General features: G+C 42.5%; 1 protein-coding gene across 1 annotated transcript in view; it reads left to right on the top strand.

Moving 5' to 3' along the window:
- LOC101476669 (furin-like) overlaps positions 1-20,235 on the top strand; it is a 70,197-nt gene that overhangs the window by 25,084 nt on the left and 24,878 nt on the right. The window lies entirely within an intron of this gene.

The following is a 20,235-nucleotide window of genomic DNA, read 5'->3' as shown; positions in this document are numbered from 1 at the left end:
TACAACACAATTAAGGATGCAAATGAGTCTGGGCCTGTCGCGAGGAGCCAGAAAAAGTGAAAGAGTGACTGCGTTGATGTATGAGGCCTCGCGTGCCTTTTTGTGTATTAGGTGTGTCGCAATGGATCATTGTGCAGGGCTGTGTGTGTTTGCGTAATCAAATACAGAAAGAATGTGTCGTTATTGACGAGGAAGACTCAGTGTTGAAATTCCATCAGCCCGGGGACATAAATCAGAGCTCTGCAGTAATAAACAACAGAGTAATTAGGTCACTCTTCCCTCAGCAACTGGAAGAGCTATTCTTTTTGTTTTTAAGGCCTCTGCCGTGGTTTTGAAAATCACCCAACATGAACAGTACGCACACTTTTACATGCATACACATACATATTTCTCTGTCTGTCCTCCCTTCTAAAGGCTCTGACCTCCAACGAGCCTGCTTCATGAAAGATTTCTACATCGTGGTCGGATCCAGGAACAGTAAAACATAATTTTGTCATAACCTTCCCTCTTCGGAGGGAAAACAGATATAAAAGTATATAGCCTGTGGTTTACTGCAAGTCCCCCTCACCCAACCTGGCTGCACGCAGGGGTTGATGGATGCTGGGCGTCGGCCGCCTTTTAATTGCTCGTAAATTTTTGATCCAGGGGAAAAAACGCGACATTCTCCTTGTCCCCCGGCGACATGGGTGACAGAGCTGCTCAGGAGGGAATAAAAGAACCTCGGCGAGCAACAGCGGGAGGATGGGAGGTAGAGGAAAAGGATACACACAGGCACAATGACACAGTTTCAGATATAAAGACACGCAGGTGCAGGAAGCATACTAAGTAGAAGGCCTTGTGAGCACACGAAGGACCTTTAAAAGCTATCGCTATGATGAATTTTTATACGGTAAAATCTTTTATACTGTCCACATCGACAAAAAGCAGTAACAGTTGTTTTCTGTTTATAAATGATGATGATACCAAATGCCATCCCTGGCTTCTAGAAATGATGTCTGTAGATATTTTTGATTAACATATCAAGTCATAAAGTCCCCACTGTCTAAAATATCCTGGTAGAATTCAGTAAACAAATGGACAACCACAGGTTTTGTGTAAATTCTTGTAAGCACACTGACAAGAAGAGAGCCAGTGAAAACTTGTAACTGCTGTGGTGTTAAATCATTTTGAGTGCAGATTTCAAAGGTGATCGCAGTATTGTAACACAAATGGGGTGAAGCCTGCAAGCTTAAAAGACAACTTGAGCTGTGCTGCATCATACACATGTAACATGCCTCATCCCCACCACGTGATAGACCAAACACACGCTCACAATTAAGTTGCAATTTCTTTTTTTTACCTCTGCTGTGTTTGTGTAAATAACACTTACATAGATAGCATTGTAATTTTTAAATAACAGGAAGTTTTATCAAAGAAAAACACTTGTTAGTCTTGTTCCATTACCTCTGTGGGAAAACATGACAGAAATTGTCCACGTCGAGCACTCACTGCGTCTTGTGGATCTATGAAAGGAAACAGGGCAAAGAACTGAGGTGTAGTAGCCTGCACAATGCACACGCAGATCTTTTTTCTTCTTTTACTGTGGAAGTGTCCTTTAAGCGCCTGCACGACGCTCACAGTAATGAAGACGAAATTGAAAAATGGGCTTTAAAATCCATTTCTGCAGACTTGCGACTGTTGCCAAGCCTAACAGATGCTCATCTGATCGATTTCCTACCCCGTTTGTCTTCTTCCCGAGATGAAAGTATAAGAAGATAAATACAGGTTTATCCCACCATTTGCTTGTTCATTGCGGTAAGGTCCGACAACCTGCCGGGGATTTTGATTATTTCCTTCTTCCATGTCAAACTCAGCCTAGCATCAGATCCTATCACAATTTTTTTTCCATTTTTTTTCTATCCTCTTTCCTTCCCTCCTCCTCACCCCTGCTGTTCGTGTTGTTCCAGTCTCATTTGGTGGTTCTCAGCTCACCAGGTTTGGCCTGTTGTGATCTCTTCCCTCTCTCCATCGATTTTGCCTCCTCTACCTACACCGCCACTCCCCCGGGGCTGGCCAAATCAAGACACACGGTGATAATCCAGAGGTCACAATCTGGACCCGAGTTCAGAGGTTGAAGGGTGCTGGTCAGGAGCCTGCTGAGCTCTGTGTGCGTGTGTGTGCATGTGTGTGTGTGTGTGTGTGTCTGATAGTAGGGATGAGAATGGCGATTAAGCTTCTAATCAGAATTATACTCAGACATATATAGATTGACATAAAAACCTGCAACATATTTGTTATCAAATATAATTTAACATTTTATTTAAATTCTGTTTCTTGATGATTTAAGTGAACTAAGATGTTACTTTGTCACCCTTAAAAACAGTGACAGTATCCACTGTTGTGCTATAAATACAGTGGTTTGGTTGGTTTGAATGTGCATTCTGAGCAACTCAATTTTTTTTAATAGAAAATGGAATTATGGCTGAGGTTCCAGAGTTTTCGTTTCTCCTTTATGATCGCTAAATTACAAGGTCTGATGACATAATTTGACTATTAATAGATGTCCTCATAGAAACATACAGAATCTGTAGGTAAGGGACGAGACTTTTGGTACAAGAAGAATTCAGGTTTCTGTTAGTAGTCCACTCGTAATCTAAACACGCTCACGTCATTAGCCATTCCAAACCCTTCTTCTTCTTCTCAAACACTGTGGCATGACTGACAGTTTAAAACACTCCAAATTCTTTCATCTTAAATGAAACGTTCAGTTTTCTCCAAAATGTTACAATAAAGTATAACATCCAGACATCCATGAAAAGGAGTATTTACAAAGTTGAACAGAGTTAGTTAACAGTTAGCTCGCTAGTTTGTTTGTCACAATAAAATTTTGAAGCCACCGTCTTTTCTCTGGTGACAGTTTTGCTTTTAATTAACATTTTCAAAATGTGTATTTGTAGAAAAAAAAAATTCCAGCAAGTCTTGGTCCTGATATACACCGGCTACAACAGCCAGAGTTTTGCCCATTGTCATCAAACATAGCCAGTGGGTTGCCAGATTTCATGGTAGTGATAAATAGACTTTTTCAGCATCTGGCTCTCCTCCCACTCCATGCACAGAGGTTTTTTTTTGTTTTTGTTACAGATACCTTGCTCATTTAATTAAGATTATAATATTTTCATATCCTCCTATTATAAATACAACCGGTCATTTTAAAAGCTATATTTAGTAGAGTGATGTAATTTTTACTGGCCGTACAGATATAGCTTTTGAACTGCTTTGCAACATCTTCTTTTCAAGTATGTAGTATATGAACACCACCTCCATTGGTAGACACAGATAGCCACAGGGTCTTCTTAGCGACAAAGCACCTTTTACAAAAACAAAAACTTAATCAGGAGAAAGTCTTATGTATAAAATCATCTCTGGCAAACGAAGAGTGAGAACATCTTAGCAAAAAAGGAAATATGCTGAGAATAAAGAAGAATGTTTAACAAAGATATCGACAATGCATGTCTTTTTGGAGCAAGAAAAGGTTTCATTTTAATAGAATGAAAATAGTTATCCAGATTCTCTGATATCGCTGTTACAGTTTTTCAGAGGCTAACCACCTTAGCTGCAGTCGTGCTGCCGGCTGACCGCCTCGCAGACCCACAGCTCTCTTCCACCGGCCACAAAGGGAAAGAGAGATGGGTGAGCCTGATCAACCCCAGTAGTGTCAACCCAATTACTCATTCTCTTAAAGGGCTATTAAAACATAATTGCCCAGCGATTTACATCCAAGTTAACGTGGCCCCGAGATAATTTATTATTTTCCATAAGCCCTATCTTTTGTGTGCCGACTGAAAGAGTGTGTGGGGGAGAAAGAGAGGGAGACTGTAATTTCCTGAGTCATGAAGAAAGGCATGTTGGCAGCCCAGTGTAATTGTTTAAACCCCACTCTCAGACACCTTCCAGTCACCCCCTTTTAATCCTCGTTATCGCTCTCATTAGCCTGGGGTCAGGGGTCAGCCAGCTCCCTCTAGAAACACAAACACGGCACTGGGAAGAGGAAGTCATGGATGGTGGGCTGGAGGAAGGACTCGGTGAATGGGATGGAGATTTTCACTTCAGTTCTGAGCATATTGTCTTTGCTTTATCCGTCTTTTTATTTGTATATTAGAGTTAATATTGTTTAACATTGTTTTAGGGTGTAAGAGAAATGCAACAGTTATGAAGGAGAGTTTAGATGCTGTACCAAAGCATGTAAATGCCATAGCAATTAGAAATGTAATTGAAATGTATGAAGTTATTAGAGAAGTTAAGCTTTCAGAAGGTCATTTTTGTTTTGTAAAAGCTGCATTTAATCTATATTCATTGCATCAAAATCCATTAATTTTGTGATCCAAACCTGAATGTGATCCAGTCGACTCCATTAGAATCAGGCTCAAGAATGGGAGAATATTATGTGTATTCAAAGTAGGGATTTAATTCCACGCAGACAGACCAACAGATGTTGTTTCCAGCTAGACAGACAGACTAGCTCGACTAGCATTGCAAGCTAACACATTAAGACTTCTGGTCTTGACACAAATATTGGAGATGAAAGACGATGAGTGTATTTACATAACTGTTTTCCCAGAAGCCACGTGCTGTCCTTTCCCCCTCCTACTCTGTTTTTATGACCAGGAGGAGTTATTCTTGTCTCGTAGTTGTAAACATTAGCACACGCTTTGACCATAGACAGTATTTAAGATGGACATAGCTTGGTCTGGAAAGCAAAGCCACTATTGACGTGTCTGGCTGCATTCATTGTAATGGCCCCCAAAGGGGGGCAAGGACCTGCGGTTACAAAAAGTCTTCCTATAAAAGTCTTGTGTAAACAATTACCTGACAAAAAAATTAGTTCGGTTTAGTAAATTCTGGTCATTCAGAAAGCAGCATTATCTGGGTATGCTCAGTCACGATTTGTTAGCCAGTGAGCTTGCTGTTTCCAAGTTACCTCAAGCTACCTACATTTGCAAAACGCCAAGATGGCAACAGCGCAAAACCTCTTCTCGAGAGTTTAGAATCAGACTTGATAAACCTGTGGGTGACATTATGCTAGCTTTGTGCATCTTATATAACTGTCTATGACTTTGATGCAAGGGAGCTGGAGCTCTGACATAATTACCAAAGCCCTTTGTTACTGGCTCAGTGAACCTTATAGGGCTGCCAGACTCTAGTCAGCTGTCACATATGGGAAGCAAAATGCAGCTCTGTTAAATTAAAAGCAAAAATGGTAATTTTCCCTAAACTAACAAAAAGTAGATTTAATGTGATATAAGAAAATCATGAGAAATGTGTAATTTGCTCTTGGAAGTTAGTTTTTAAAGTGTTTATGAAAGAAAGTAAAAACTACTAGACCAGTGTTAAGACTTTTGTTCTCTTCCGTACTTACACAATCAGATTTTAAAATGCAGAAATTTATCCAGGCATATGTTTTACACAGTCCTCCGAAAGATTGCAGGAACACTTTTTAATTAGAGTACAGCATCACATCAGTTAAACTTGTGGGACATTGATCTGGTCAGGCATGTACCACAGTGGGTTTAAAACCAGTTTGTTGTTTTGGTGTTAATGAATTTAACAACAGGTGCACTAGATGGGCAACAATGAGAAAACCCCCAAAACAGGAATAGTTTTACATGTTGAGGCCACTCTTACCTTATCTGACTGTTTTTTCACTAGTTTTGCATTTGGCTAGGGCCAGGGTCACTACTGGTACATGGACCCTGCAGAGATTGCACAGTTAGTCGAACTCCTCCAGGATGGCACATCAATACGTAGCAATAAACTAAAGCCCACGTCTACTTTATTAGGCTGTAGTGTAGAGTGACAGAACTGAACACAATGAGTAACCTTTCATTTTCAAGTGCATGCAATTTAAAGTTTCAGAGCTCTAATGTGCAGCTGTCATGTTTGGTAAATGGTAAATGTATTAACAGGTATATTTAGGCCCTTTTTTACTGCTTTGTGTGATTCTAATAATCAAATCTGCAGAATAATTTTCTGGAGCATTACTTGTGTTGCATTTTAGTGTTATATTTTTTAGGCTCTTTGTATATCTGTCGCTCAGTCCTCTGATAATGTCCCTGATTGGAGTAGGCGGTGCTCAATTGATCCATTTTGTGCAGAAGTTAAATGACGCATGAAATGTTCCTTTTCTTTCTGTGAATTGGCCCAGAGCCTGAGGCAGAAAGCTTGGTTAACAGAGAAATTTGATAGCCGCCATCTTGAAAACCATTTTAAATTTTGTCAAACCAGCTAATCCAAAGATAGCATGCCGGTTTTGAACTGGAACTTCACTTTGCTGATTGTTTTCTGTGTTGACACCTTGCTTGAGAACTGTGTGACAGCTTCAGTCGGGTGCTTTTAAAAAACATGTTTCTGTTATTTCGTTGGTTTGTGATCACTCGAAGCCAAGCGTCAGGAAGAAGTTGCTACAGTTCTTCTGTCTCTTGTTGTAGCCCAGACTCACTGTGTCTTTTAAAGGTCAGGGCACTGTGGACAGCTTCGTCTTGTTCCTCAGATGTTACTATGTGATGGATGAAGCACCTAAAACGTTTGCATGTACAATAATTCGCCTTCACCTCCTCACATTCTTTCTCCCCCATTGGTTTGAATACATAGTCTCACTCTAGTAATATATTCCCTGTGATAAATGAAGTTCAAGTTATAGTATGTTCTGAAATTAATTCTCAGGCAGCTGCTTAAGGTGTTAGAGAATATAATTTACACCTAGCAGCACAGTGTAACATGCTAATGTCACTCCCTATGCCATACAGTATGACAAGGTTTCAGCTCGATAGGTCATCAAAACATAATCCCACTATTATGCCTTTTGCTTTTACATCAGCTGTAAATTTATTTCCAGCATAGTTCTCAGAAACTGTCTCCCACTGTTGCTGTGATCCTGCTCACCTCCACTGAGCCGTCTGCAGGAATCACAACCTTGTTTCCTCCCCAGTGTCCCTTTCTAATTGAAGCTAATAAAGATCAATTAAAGTCATTAAGGGCTTTTCTTAAACGAGGCCTGGCTACTAAATGCATTAGCAGGCTCTCTGTCTTCCTCACTATATACTACATGTCTCTCTCTTCCCTAATTGTGTATGCACTGAGGTGTGTTAGGATCTGTGGAGGCCGAGGTATTTCCAGGGACACATCATTGAACAGTAATGCTAGCTTCTCTAAGAGCTGTCAACCACTGCACCTGAGGAGAGCATTGGGTTTGCATTATTTCTGCCACATAGATAATGCTGAGATTCGGTCTGCTTTATGTAATTATCAGAGTTTTACAGGGAAAGTATCATTTTAATGATTGTGATTGCCCATGGAACTTCATAGTACTCAAGAAATATGTTCCATATATTTTTAATTAACAGTTACTGGTTACCTGTCTGGCAAGTTTTACCATTTACTTTTGATTCCTGTACTCTTCTAATAGCAGTGCTTTATCCAGTGATTGACCCTCTATATCAGGATCCTAAAAAACACAAAACGCTACTTGAATCGTATACAAAAAGAGGCAACAGATGTCTACAAAATTAATGCAGCTCCTCCAGTCAATACAAAAGCCGTAGATAGATCCACAAAGACATGCACATTTCAGCCATTATACCTGCCCCCCCCCCCCCCCCCCCCCCCCATTAAATTCACACGTACATGTGGGTACAGTATGTTTGGTTACACTAAGACACTGAGATTCCTGTGTCTGTAAACTTCGGGTCAGAGCGATACTGCATTATCCAGCTACTGTAGCGCTCGAGCTCTATTCTTACCACAGATTCAACAGAAAACAAGTGATGTGACAGAGCGATAAGAGAGATGAAGAAGAAGGAGAATTGACCCATTCACAGGACAGCAGGGTGCCTGATGGTGCTACCGTGAGCTGACAGGACTGTCAACACACTTCACACAGAGGACTGTGTGTGTGTGTGTGTGTGTGTGTGTGTGTGCACGTGTGCATCTACATGCACGCGTGAGTGTTTGTATCTGAGAAAATACATGTGAGTTTCCCTGTGTGTGCTTGCATGTCCTCTGCGTGTGAGATTACAGTGTGTATGTAACTGAGAGCGCGTACAGTATGTGTGAGACCGTGCAGATTGTGCTCACATTACTGCAAGTGAGAGAGAGAGCTTATGTATCTGCTAGCATTTTAAGACTAAGCCTTAGCCGATACCGCATCTCGCTTCTGTGCGTGCTCAGTTTGAGGTGTGTGTGCGTGTTTGTGTGTCTTCATGTGCCTGTCCTGCAGCTTGAGTACAGTATAGCAGCCATTCTGGTACAGAGACAAGGCGGAAAGCTCCCGATCACTCAGCCTGGGCTCTGCCTCCCTCTCCATATGGCCACGGAAAGCCTCGGCTGCCTCCCCGGGCCTCTGCCACTGCGAAAAAGCAATTGTGTGTAATGTGTAGGAATTAAGTATCCCATCATTCAGCGCAGACATGCAATTAAAAGAGCTGCAGCCGTCACTCGCAGTAGACATTGTGTGAGTCATGTCACTATAACTCAGCGAGGCTGATGGCTGCCATTTTTTTGTTCTTAAGAGAGAGCGGAGTAAACACAGAGACACACACTTCCTGTCTCTTGTTTGCTGAACACAGATATTTGCATAGATATTCAGAAGCATAAATATTTCTTTTTTTTATGTCTGTCTAATGAAACAAAGTTAAGTAGTTATTGGTTTCCACAATCATTTTTCATGTCCAAACTGGCCTTCATTTCATCTCTTTCTTGAGAAGTCTGTGATCAGATGTATTCTCAGTCACATTTTGGTCGTATAGTTTAAGCAGCACCGTTTCAGTATGAATTCAACTTTTAGCTCCTGTTTTATGTGGGTTAAACAACTGTTTCTGTCACATTTACCTGAACAGCAAAGTGCAGCATTATAAGAATCTTTCAGGATGAGAGTTTATTCATGTTGTTAACCTCTTAAGCCCCAACGCCCCCTGATACAGGAGCAAAAGGCAGGAGATCAGTTAGGCTTGGGGCTTAAGAGGTTAAACAATATGAATTTCTGTGATTGCTGCTTTTTCACTTCACCTACGAGTGTTGCTAGATATAACAGAACTATGAATGCACATTTTGTACAATCTTACTGCTCTTGTCTTATGTGTCAATGTGCGCAAAGCAAGCACATTGCAAAGGCATGGGAGTCAGTGATCTGAGCTGCAGTCAGTAACTCACTTCATCCCCTTAAAGGCTGTGAATGACCTTTGTTTGGCATTAATAATGTTCAGTTGTATCTGTTATTCTTTACAGCCATTTCTTGGAGCACTTTGGGGAAAAATTTGGAAGATTGAGACTGCAGATTTGGTCCCTCGTGTCTAACGCTGCAATCAAATTCTAAAGAGTTCCCTTATGGGAAAAGAAGGAAAAATAGGGATGAGAATGCCATGTTCACGTATAAGATAATGCACTTTGAAAATCCAGTTTGAAAACAAACTTTGAAAATCCATCCACCCATTCTCTTCCTCTTATCCAGTTTAGGGTCGTAGGAGTGCTGAAGTCGATCCCAGCTGCCATACGGTGAAAGGTCACCAGTTCGTTGCAGGGCTAACACAGAAAGACAGACAGCCATTCGCACTCATTCACATCTATGGGTAATTTAGTACCACCAGTTATCCTAGCCCATTAACTGGGGTTGGATTGGGGGTTAGGTCAAACTTTAAAAACATACTTTAAAACATCTTCACAATAACAGGTGATAAACTTCTGACTAGCCGCGTTGGTAAGTTATATATTGCATTTGGGAATATAATGAAAGTGTTGCATTTTCCTATGTGCCCCGCATTGGAAGAGAAAAACACACATTTTAACTTTTATAATTTCACCAAGTAGCTCCACTGAGGTTAAGAGTCATTTTTGTCAAGTGGCCAAAAGAGAAACATTACAGATGCCGTAAAAAACATTTAATGACTGAACCCAAAACAATATACTAAATGAGCTCTTATTTGGACTGCGAAAGACCACATATGTGAAACAGAGTGAGCCTCCAAAGTCAAACTGCACCGCTCCACACTGAGCAGTTTTCCTTCAGCGTTCTAAAAAGCACGTTTTATTGCCACACCTACTCTGTGTACACACTGGTGTAGTGCTTGTCTCTGTAGTATTTCCTCTTGCTTGCTTCTATCTCTTCTGATAGCTCATAGCAGTCTGTTCACAGAGCTAAGCTTGAGTGGGCTACAGTGTAAATATCCCAGACCTATTATTACTCCAGCAAAATGTTCCTAGCCGTTGTCAAGCCACTAAGTACAAAATGGTGAATTGCAGACACGAAGAGAGATAATTGCCACTCACACTGTAAATTTGGCAAGCGTCTTCCCCGCGAGACCCGGATGAAATGGTGCTTCAACCCCCGAAACTGTCATTCTTAATGAAATGGTAATTACAAACCCAGCGGAACAGCTGAGGGGCCTGCCGAGGCCCACGGAGCCCAACTACCAGAATAAACCTGCTACAACAACCTGCAGAGAGGAGGGAGAGAGGCAGGGAGGAAGGAAGGAGGAGGATGCGGGAGGGGGGGTGGGAGAGGGGGGGCAGCAAGACTACATAAAGCAGCAGAGACGTTCAGGTAGGCACTACTGTAACACCAGGAATCTGAGATTTATTTCAATTGTGAAATGTAATACACACTCCAGGTTGGAGTGTGCAGTATGCTGGGACCCTCATCAATAATGCCGGCTGTGTGGAAGGCAGGAGGGGAGGTTGGTTAAAAGCGCCCACACAGCCTGGGTAATTGATTGCTTTGTAAGTGAACGTGTCTTTAACCTTTGGGAGGTCAGGCCCAGTCGGACACCATCAGTCCTGCCTGGGGTTGAACCGCTTCCAGCCGTTTGTCTTCCGCTGCTCCCCCGTCTCAGGGCCGATTTGTCAAGCATGAGATGTTTTGGGTGTTTAGATTACAGGCGAGATGGGAAAACAAAGGCAAAATGCCACCCCAAACAAAAGGCCTGAGCCTGGATCTCCCACTGATCTGCAGGCCGGGCAGGAGGCCAGCTACCTGGGGTGCTGAAACTGAAAATGGGGAGGGAGGTGGTGGAGGGGTGGCTTTGCTGAAACAGAGCCACAATGAAGCCCCCTGAAAAACAGCCACTGTGGAGCTTGAAACTGAGCCAGAATGGAGGCTGAACCGGAGCCAACGTGAGAATTGAATGGCAGCCAGGACGGTGACATGAGATAGAGCCGGAATAGCGCCTTGAGACGGAGCCAAAATGGCAGCCAGAAACTCTGGGAAATATGAGGGAGCTCGGGGCAGCTAACTGTTTTCTTCACGGTGATACCCCCTCATCACTGGAGATTTTAAAGTGTCCCTTTGCCACCCTCCCAGGTACTTAGGGCTGTCTGTCTGTCAGGCTGTTAGAGAGTGACTAAAGATGATTTATCTCCTAGATTATCAGGGCCAGTGGCAAAGCCATTGCTCATGTGCTGCCCCACAGGGACATAACAGAAACAGACAGCACCTTCTCGGACCAACATCCTGACACGTCTCCTTTTCTTATACGAATCTTATTCCAGCTGACCTGCGCTTTTTAGCACTTTTGGCAGGAGAAAGTCAAACTCCTAGCTTGTTAAGCGCGTGTGTGGATTAAGGCTGTGTATTTATTTTCAGCTGTGATATTTTAGCACTGTGAGGTAAAAGCAGCTTATTTTTGCGTGTTTGTGTCAGTGTGTTTTTGTAACATTTGAATAAGTGCGCTCGCATGCAAGAGCATGTGTGTGCATGTCTCAAAGCACAAGGAGCTGTGTGTGCCTGCCAGTTCCATCTGCTGTTCTATTACCATAGACGTGATGTACCTGCCACTTCCCTCCTCAGCTGAGGTGTGTGTGTGTGTGGTGTGTGTGTTTTATTCTCCCATCCTGTTGTTAGATCTGACAACCACTAACACAGGCTTGTGGTGGAAAAAAAAATAGGGGGAAAATACTCTCAAGTTCCAGATCCCACCCCGAGTCTGAGAGACAAACTGTCTATGGTTGTGGAAAAGCTGCGCTCCACTCTTGCCTTCCACTCCTCACCTCAACTCCTCTGCCAAGATTTAAATAACCAAAAATTCTATTTGACGTTGTTTCCCAATCTACTCAATGCAATATGGTGTTCCTGTGCTTCTACAGATGGTATTTACTATCAGAATAACGTGCTTCAACGTTTGCTCCACAGTGACGTTGTTCTTTGTGCTGCGAGCACTGCTTGAGTTTTGACATCTTCAGGCATACTCCTCCCTTCTCCTTGCGCAGTGGAAGCAGGTGAAAATGTGCCAGAGGTCTCTTTACTGTTTCCACAGCTTACATTCAGCACTTGTATCACCAGTTTGTATGGATAGCAGGTCTTTCTGTACCAATTTCATGAAAAAAGAAAAACACCTTTTTTTATCTGATTGTTCAAGGAGCTAATTATCCATACACCAGGAACTAAACTCCCTGTTGTGCACCCCACATTTAAATAAAATATTACTTACTTATCTTGTACTAGGCCTGCTGGGTCAGCCCCTTAGCTCATCCTTTCTCTCAAACAAGCTTTTCTAACTCCTCTTCCTAAAACACCACCCTTCTTCTGATTGGCTTCCATTTGCAAACACAAGGTTTAAACATCAGGTTGTGAGCATGAACATAATTAGGGTTATCGACTAAAGAGTAAAAAAAACTGTTTGAAACTGAGTGTTTTGCTCAAATGTGAAGTCTGAACTTTGACACTCACAGATATTGAACGGATTGGTTCAATATATATGATGTAAACATACATCTGATTGTTGGGGTTGTATTAATGTAGGGCCGTTGCCTTACAATATAAAGCAACTTGAGATGACTGCACTATATAAATAAAACTCAGTTGAAGAGAATGTAAAATATAAATCACAATAAATATAGAAAAGTACAATAGGTCCATGTTAGGAGGCAATTTTCCAAAATGCACCACATGAAGGTGGAAGGAAAATCCAAGTGATACACACTTCACTTTGATGGTTCCTGAGCTGTGAAAAGCTAAAAAGACACTGCATCTTAAAACAAGAACATTTGACTTCTAGTCAACAGGTAGGTTTCCTACCTGACATAAGATGATTTCTTTGACCCAAGGAAACATCCTGTGCTAAAAGCAAGGAGTGAACATCGGTTAATGTCTGCATGTCCTTTTAACATTCCTGTGAACCTGTAAAAAAATACGACAGAAAAAGTGGGACGTGGGAAGGAGAAGTGCCAAAATATTTGCATGCATTTCCCTAACTACATTTACTGTATCTCTGTAAATAAAAGCAATGCAATCTTGAGTCTGAACAAGACCAGTCTGATTTGTTCTTATTTGGTCTGTCTGCAGAATTGACCGGAGATCAATAGTCTCACAACTCTGTTAGGTCTGTAAATCCACATCCAGAGCGTGTTAGTGCAGCACACAGTTGAGAGTTCACATACCTGCATGTTTTGCAGTGTTTTTGTGATATGAGAGCCCCGCGCATGTACTTGTATGTTTGTGTGAGAAGGTGCATACACACCTAACGCATTGTGGCGAGCCATTTCCGTTTCGTCATGGTCATAGATCGTACGAGGGCAGTGGGTCTTTCTCTGGCTCCCTGGTGGGGTTGGAAAACTGGCCTCGCGTCTCTGCCCCAGCCAGATAGATTAATTAATTATCCAGAGCTGCTCTTTTTTTCATTGCTTAGCCAATTACTCTGTGACTGAGCCTGTGGTCTATATGTACGCCACTATTTAGAAGAGAGAGCGAGAGAACGTGTGTGCATGTGCAGGGTAATTAAAGAAATAGCTCATCCGCAGACTAACAGTCCCCACTATCACTTCATTTCGGAGTAGCTCTGCAATGATATTGTTTCCTATGAAGGAGAGTAGATCTATGTGTAGGTAATTGTTGGATAATTGAGAGGAAGTGCAGGTTCTTTATGTAGGTGGGAGCGTGGGTGGGCAGGAGAAACAAAGCCCTTGTGTTAATTTGAATTTGGCAGAATCAGAAAGAAGAAGACGGGCAGTCTGGCTAAGCCGCGGATCCCCGACCTGAAATTATGATTGGTTATTTAGACGTACAAGTTTTGTTCAATTGCATAAATGATCGTACTTCTCAAGTTTTTGCTTTAACGTCGTCTCTTTAAACTTTTTTTTAAAAACAAATTTCCACACATTTCTAAAGTGTCCCTGTATTTGTGAGCCTGAAGTGTTGGAATAATAACTCTACTTCTACGCAGAGACGCACAATGTTGATGGTAATTGTGTGTGTGTGTGTGTGTGTGGATGTGCATTTGATGGATGGGTCAGCAGATAAAATGGGCTGAATATGCCGAGCGTGTGTTTATGTATGTTTCTGCGTGCCCTGGGGGACAGGGGGAAGCGGAGCGCTGCACCTCCTGCAGGGGGTGCCGTGTCTCCCTGCAGGGGGGTGCAGCAGGCAAACAGAGGGGTGCCAGTACACCCCACCACCCAAACCCCTGCACGCGCACACACAAACACACGCAAACACAGACATATCACCCCACTCCACCCTACTGCGCTACAAGAGGGGGTGGGTGAAGGGACCCTGCACTCTTCTAAACCTCAACTGATGCATAATTCATGTACAAGTAGCAATTCTCATATTTTGCTGGTGGGGTGGGGGGAGGGTTCAGAAAAAATAAAGTTCCATTATAGTCCGCACACTCATCTTTAATCCACTTTTTTTCCAAGTGAAATTGTTTTGCTGTGGCTGTAGACTAATGGCCAGAACCAAGCTGAACTTCTTAGAACAAGTAGCATTAAAATATTTATAAAACTATGGATTAATGATCTTAGGTATTAACTACTGACCACAAATATGCTGTATCCTTCATTGTTAGGTTTGCACTAAAGTCAGCACTGTTTCCATATTGACTTCTTTGTTGTTTCTTTCCAAATTATGCATATTTGCTAGATGATTTTTATGATTTGTTCCATGTGCAACAGTAATGATATGTGCACCCAAACTGACCCATAACCCAAGCCTGTCATCAAATTATATTCTCTAATCCTGCATGTGGTGTACAGAATCTTTAAAGTCCACGTGGCTCCCGTGATGAAATCATGTAGCAGATGTCACCAACGTACAAAAACAGACTTTTTTAATCATTACATGTGCGTTTGCTCTGTCACGTTTTAGTGATGTGGCATCTAAATCTCCATTCCTTTGAAAAGACAAACAAAGGCTCCTGGTTCGGTGTTTGCTTTGTCCGGACTAAAAGAAAAACGCTTGGGACCCGGGTGGGAATCTTTTGCCAAGCTTGTAGTGCAGGGGCTACTCAATCTCTCTCTCTCGCACTCCGTCTTTCCTTCCACACAAGGGCAGAGACATCCAAAAGGACTGTACCTTGGTGCGCGTCCAACAAAAGCTCTCTGCCGAATTTCATCCTCTTTTGAATTTGTGTTTGAATAACACTCGAGCTACAAATCAAAATATGTTGGACACTGAGAGTGAGGTCATGGGGTATAGATCATCATGGCTTCCAGAGAAGTCTCCTTGTGTAAAAGACGGGAACGGGTGGCTGCTGCTTTGACTGATGGCTATAGAAAACTGAGAGGGCTGTTCGGGGCCCATTCTCCCGAGACTAAGTCCCATGCCCGTGCCAAACCCCTCATTTTCCTCCCCGCAATATATTTCATTAAACTTTTAACTCTTCACAAGGTAATTCACTTGGCATTTTGAGACTGTGCTGTTGAAGGCTGCTGAGTGTTTCTCTCTCTGTAATTTAACATCATGCAGATATTTGTCTAATACAGCACTAAAAGTATATTTCAAAATCTATTTTTTTTCTTTGTAAAAAAAAAAAGAAAAAACAAAAAAACCCAACACACATTCAGAACAGTTTAATGGATGAAACTGTGTAACATCCACACCAACAAAGCTGAGCTGCGCGGCACAGCATTTCATGATTACAGCCGTGCAGGTCCCAGTGGCGCAGATATAATTAAGACCTCTTCTTAATTACTTAATAAGCCTAATTAGTAACATTTCTGAGCAGCAGATTTGGCTGCAAGAGCGATGGAAATCAGAAGAATGTTAAGTCTATTTGTTATTTCATTTAAATCCTAATGTTAATGAAATTAGTGCATTATGATATAACTGAAACCAACCACGCTGGGATTGACCAAAGGGCTAATGCAGTTGTTTTATGCTCCTGATAAACATTCAATTAAGAGCAACAAAAGGAGGGCAAGAAAACCAAACCAAAAACAAAAAACCCACACAAAAGAAAATCTAGTTTTTCTTAGGTTTCTACAGTCACATCACTTTCACCAAGCGATCTTGTTTTCTCTCATCGATCATTTTTCATTAGTGGGTGCCCAGATGTGATGGAGAGGGTAACTAAGGCAAGTCCACCAATCATGTGTTGGAGCTGCTGCAGCATTCCTGGCCACTTAATTAGAAGTTGTTGGTACCACAGAAGGTGTCACCAACCTTTTCAGGCACTGAACAGATGGTGTCCCCCTTTTTTGAGGTCCTGCCAATGCCCACTCTGTGGCTCCTGGGAAAATGACCTAACTCACAGGCAGCTGCTTAGTGCGGCTTGAGTGATTCTTTACAGCCACTTCTATTGGGGGGGACTTAGCAGGACGTACCACTGCAAACAAGGGTTGAGACCGCCGTAGCTGGGTCCCCTGGTAGCTGCAGAAATCTGTTTTGGTTACAGGATAGAGGTTGTTAAAGCTGTGTTTTCAGCGCCATGTGCAAAAAGACGAAGGAAAGACCTTAACCCCCAAAGATCTCTATGTCTAAGTGCGAGTTGGGTTTGTGTGCACCTTCCTCTGCTTTTGGCAGATGGTGTGAATATCAACAGAGAAAGGACCTGGGAAACCCCACAGAACAAAAAGTGAAAAGGGTTCCTCGACAGTTACAAAGAGGCCCCATGGAGCGGTGTGTGTGTGTGTGTGTGTGTGTGTGTGTGTGTGTGTGTGTGTGTGTGTGTGTGTGTGTTGGGTTGGGGGGTGGGGGGTGGGGGGAGTGGCCTTCATGTTAATAGATAAAAAGAAGGAGGGAGTAAGAGATTGGAAGGGCATTTGCCATCGAGGAGTGAAAGTGGATAGAGAAAATGTGAGGACCGTGGGTTCCATATGTGAGGAGGCGGGGGGTCGGAGGGGGTTTAACATGCTTCGTGCTGCGTGGACAGAAGATCGGCTGTCATTCTGTAATCGGCTTGGCTCAGCCTCCTTCCGACCACGCAGGAGGTGGAGAAGGAACAAGTTGAAAATTGGATGACTGTGTTTTTCTGACTAATTACTTGATATGCTTTACACTATGTGGGTTTTATCCTAAAGACATTTGCAGGATTCCAAAAAAATGAAAGAAAATAAAAATCTCAATCACATGCAATCCTGATATCAAACTACTCACAAATTCGTTCCAGAAATCACAATGCTATTTAGAAGGTGCACGACTCTCTCCAGTCCTTGCTCTTGATGATGAGACGTCTGAAAAGGCTGGGGAGTCTACTTGAAAAGTGCCCCGGCTCAGTAGTGCTCTTTCACTGACATGGCAGGGGACATAAAATCTGTCATTTTCATCATGTTCTTTCGTGGGGGAACTTGTTTCCTGCAGCTTTCTCTATCAGATACACTGTATGCCGGTTTGGGTTTATGGCTGTGGAGCTGGGACAAGCCCGATCGATCTGTGGGAGCCATACGATTTAATAGGTGCACAACTCTTGCTAAGGGGCGCTGGGTAGGAGGGATACATTTAATCACTAAGAGGGAGCATGGTGGCAAGGCCTGGTCACCAACAGTTTGTTTTATGAGAAGTCAAGGTATCAATTTTCCTCCACACTGTGAAATATCTTGGGTAATCTATTTTTAGTGCTAGTGTTTCCGTTGTGTTTTCCCATTTCCAACTATTCCCCTATCTGGCTAATTTATTTTGGTAACTTTCGGAATTTCAAGTATTGACAGCTGCTCCTTGAAGTGCTCTATGGCTGCTGCTTAGATAGTGTTTGTGGCTTGTAAGCTCCTGTCTCAGAGCATTACAAACTGCTATGTAGTGTTGACATTTAATGTTTAACATGACATTTAATAAGCTGTCCAAAGTTCTTCACGAAACAACTGTCAGCAATCAGCAGTTATTTCAATGCCCCTGTGTGCATGACTAGAAAGAGAACTGTAACTTTAATTTCACTGGTCACACTGAAACTTAACAAGTTCATTATTAAATCTGAAAATTAAAAAAAAACATTTTGCCCAAAATAAGGTTTAAAAAAGCTAAAAGTCAGACTTACTACTTGGCGAGTCTGACATAACATGAGCACAGAAGCGAGTTTGGGGTGTTAACTTGGCCTCCAAATTCCCCAGATCACAATCCAATTCAGTAGAATGTGCTGGATAAACATTTCCAATCTAATGACGCCTTGCCTCACAACTTACAGGACTTAAAGGATCTGGCGCAGATACCAAAACACACCTTCAGGGGTCTAGGAGTCCATGCCTCGAGAGGTCAGGGCAGTAAAAGGGAGACCAACGCCAACCAACACAATATTAGGCAGATGATCATAATATTATGCCTGATTGGTTTATCTGTCCATTACCAAATAGTTGAAGCTGCTGCGAACCTCAAATGTGCATCAGTGCAACAGCTATCTTGTTGCTACTTAAATACTATGCATTTTCAATTCAATTCAATTTTTCTTATACAGCACCAACAACACAACAACAGTTGCCTCAAAGCCCTTTATATTGTAAGGGAGACCCTACAATAATGCATACGAGAATAACACAACAATCATATGACTTCTTGTGAGCAAGCATTTTGGCAACAGTGGGAAGGAAAAACTCTTTTTGCACCATTTTCAGCAAAAAGGTGTAGATTTCACATGTAGATTTTGTTTTCAATCAAACAGTCTATCTAAAATATTCAAGAGTAAATTACAAAGAGTTCAGAGACATTGTACTTTAGTTTTTGGTGCACTGACAACACAAAAAAACATTAAGCAATAACAGCAATCCATCTTTAAATATGTATTAGGGCAAATTCAGGGCCACAGCTCCTAGTCATCAGTTCAGTTTTGGTGACTTCTAAACACACATTGATCATTAAATAAAGACATTGTCATCTTCATTTATATACAATAAGCACATTTAGAACTCATTAGGATAAAGGGGGTAAGACGAGGAATCACTTCTCTGCACTGAGCTGTTGTCGGCTGTGTTTTGCTCAAGCTCTTCACAGCTTTCACAAAACCTCTGAATAACCTTGAACTTCTGTAGTGCACCTCAACCCCAAACAGCCGTCTGCTTAATGCTGTTATGCCGGGCCCTACATGCTAAAAGTCACTGGTGGTGATAGTGGCTGATTAGATTGTGTCCATTGATTGCACTGCGTGCTGTTAGGACGAGCATGATGCGGGCTGCAGATCCTGCGTCTCCTCCTCCGAAACACTGACAGTCTGAGACAGAGGAGATGGAGCCCCATGCAGGGCAGCAGATTGAGTTATTGATCAGCTCTCTCCTTTCTCCTGTCTCCGTCTCTCGCTCTGCTGCTCCGAGAGACCCCGTCATCAGGATAATGAATTTCACTTATTGCAGATTAACGTCATAAGGTCTGTATGGTAATAATGGCAGGAATTAGCTCTTTGTCACCCCCTCTGAATTTCCAAGAAGGAGGGGCGATGAAGGTTGTTATTGCTCCGTTACTCAGTCTGAGGAGCGCGATTTGAACAAAAGGGAACGGTGAGCGGAGAAGTGCATGAAAATGAAAGATTTGAGGGAGAATTAAAGAGAGACTTACGAAGACTGTGATTTCAGCATCACTGAGGCGGCTGCGAAGAGTTCTGATGCAAGAAATTTGTGTTTGATGAAGGAGGGTGAAGGAGAATTTAGAGAGGAAACCAAGACTGAATAGCAGGCTGCTCTGTGAAAAAGAGAGGCCAAAGAGGAAAGATGAGAGGGGAAGATTCAAAAGGGATGAGTAGTAAAGTGGAGAAGAGAGCATGATAAGCAGTGGTCATACAGTCACCAGGCAGCAACGCCGCTTAAGGGTCGGCCATTGTGTCTCCAGCACCAAGATTGGGGTAGTAACGAATGAATAATGAGGCTTGATTACAGTCCGTGAGATGGCACATTGTTCAGAATCAATCCTCCAGGCAATTACAGGCGCACAAACAGCAGCCCTCAGCCTCAGCACGGACAGAGCGGGAAGCGATTGTGTCAGAGGACAACATCATCTTCGTCAATGACTTGTTGCCTCCTCGTGTCGGAGCCATTAGCACTTACTCTGCTCCTGCAGCCACATTCAGCCACCCACATAAA

The sequence above is a fragment of the Maylandia zebra genome, linkage group LG11 (genome assembly GCF_041146795.1).
Source record: "Maylandia zebra isolate NMK-2024a linkage group LG11, Mzebra_GT3a, whole genome shotgun sequence".
Taxonomy (NCBI): Eukaryota; Metazoa; Chordata; class Actinopteri; order Cichliformes; family Cichlidae; genus Maylandia; species Maylandia zebra.
Note: the sequence above shows the minus strand (reverse complement) of the source record. Positions and strands in the feature narration are given on the sequence as shown.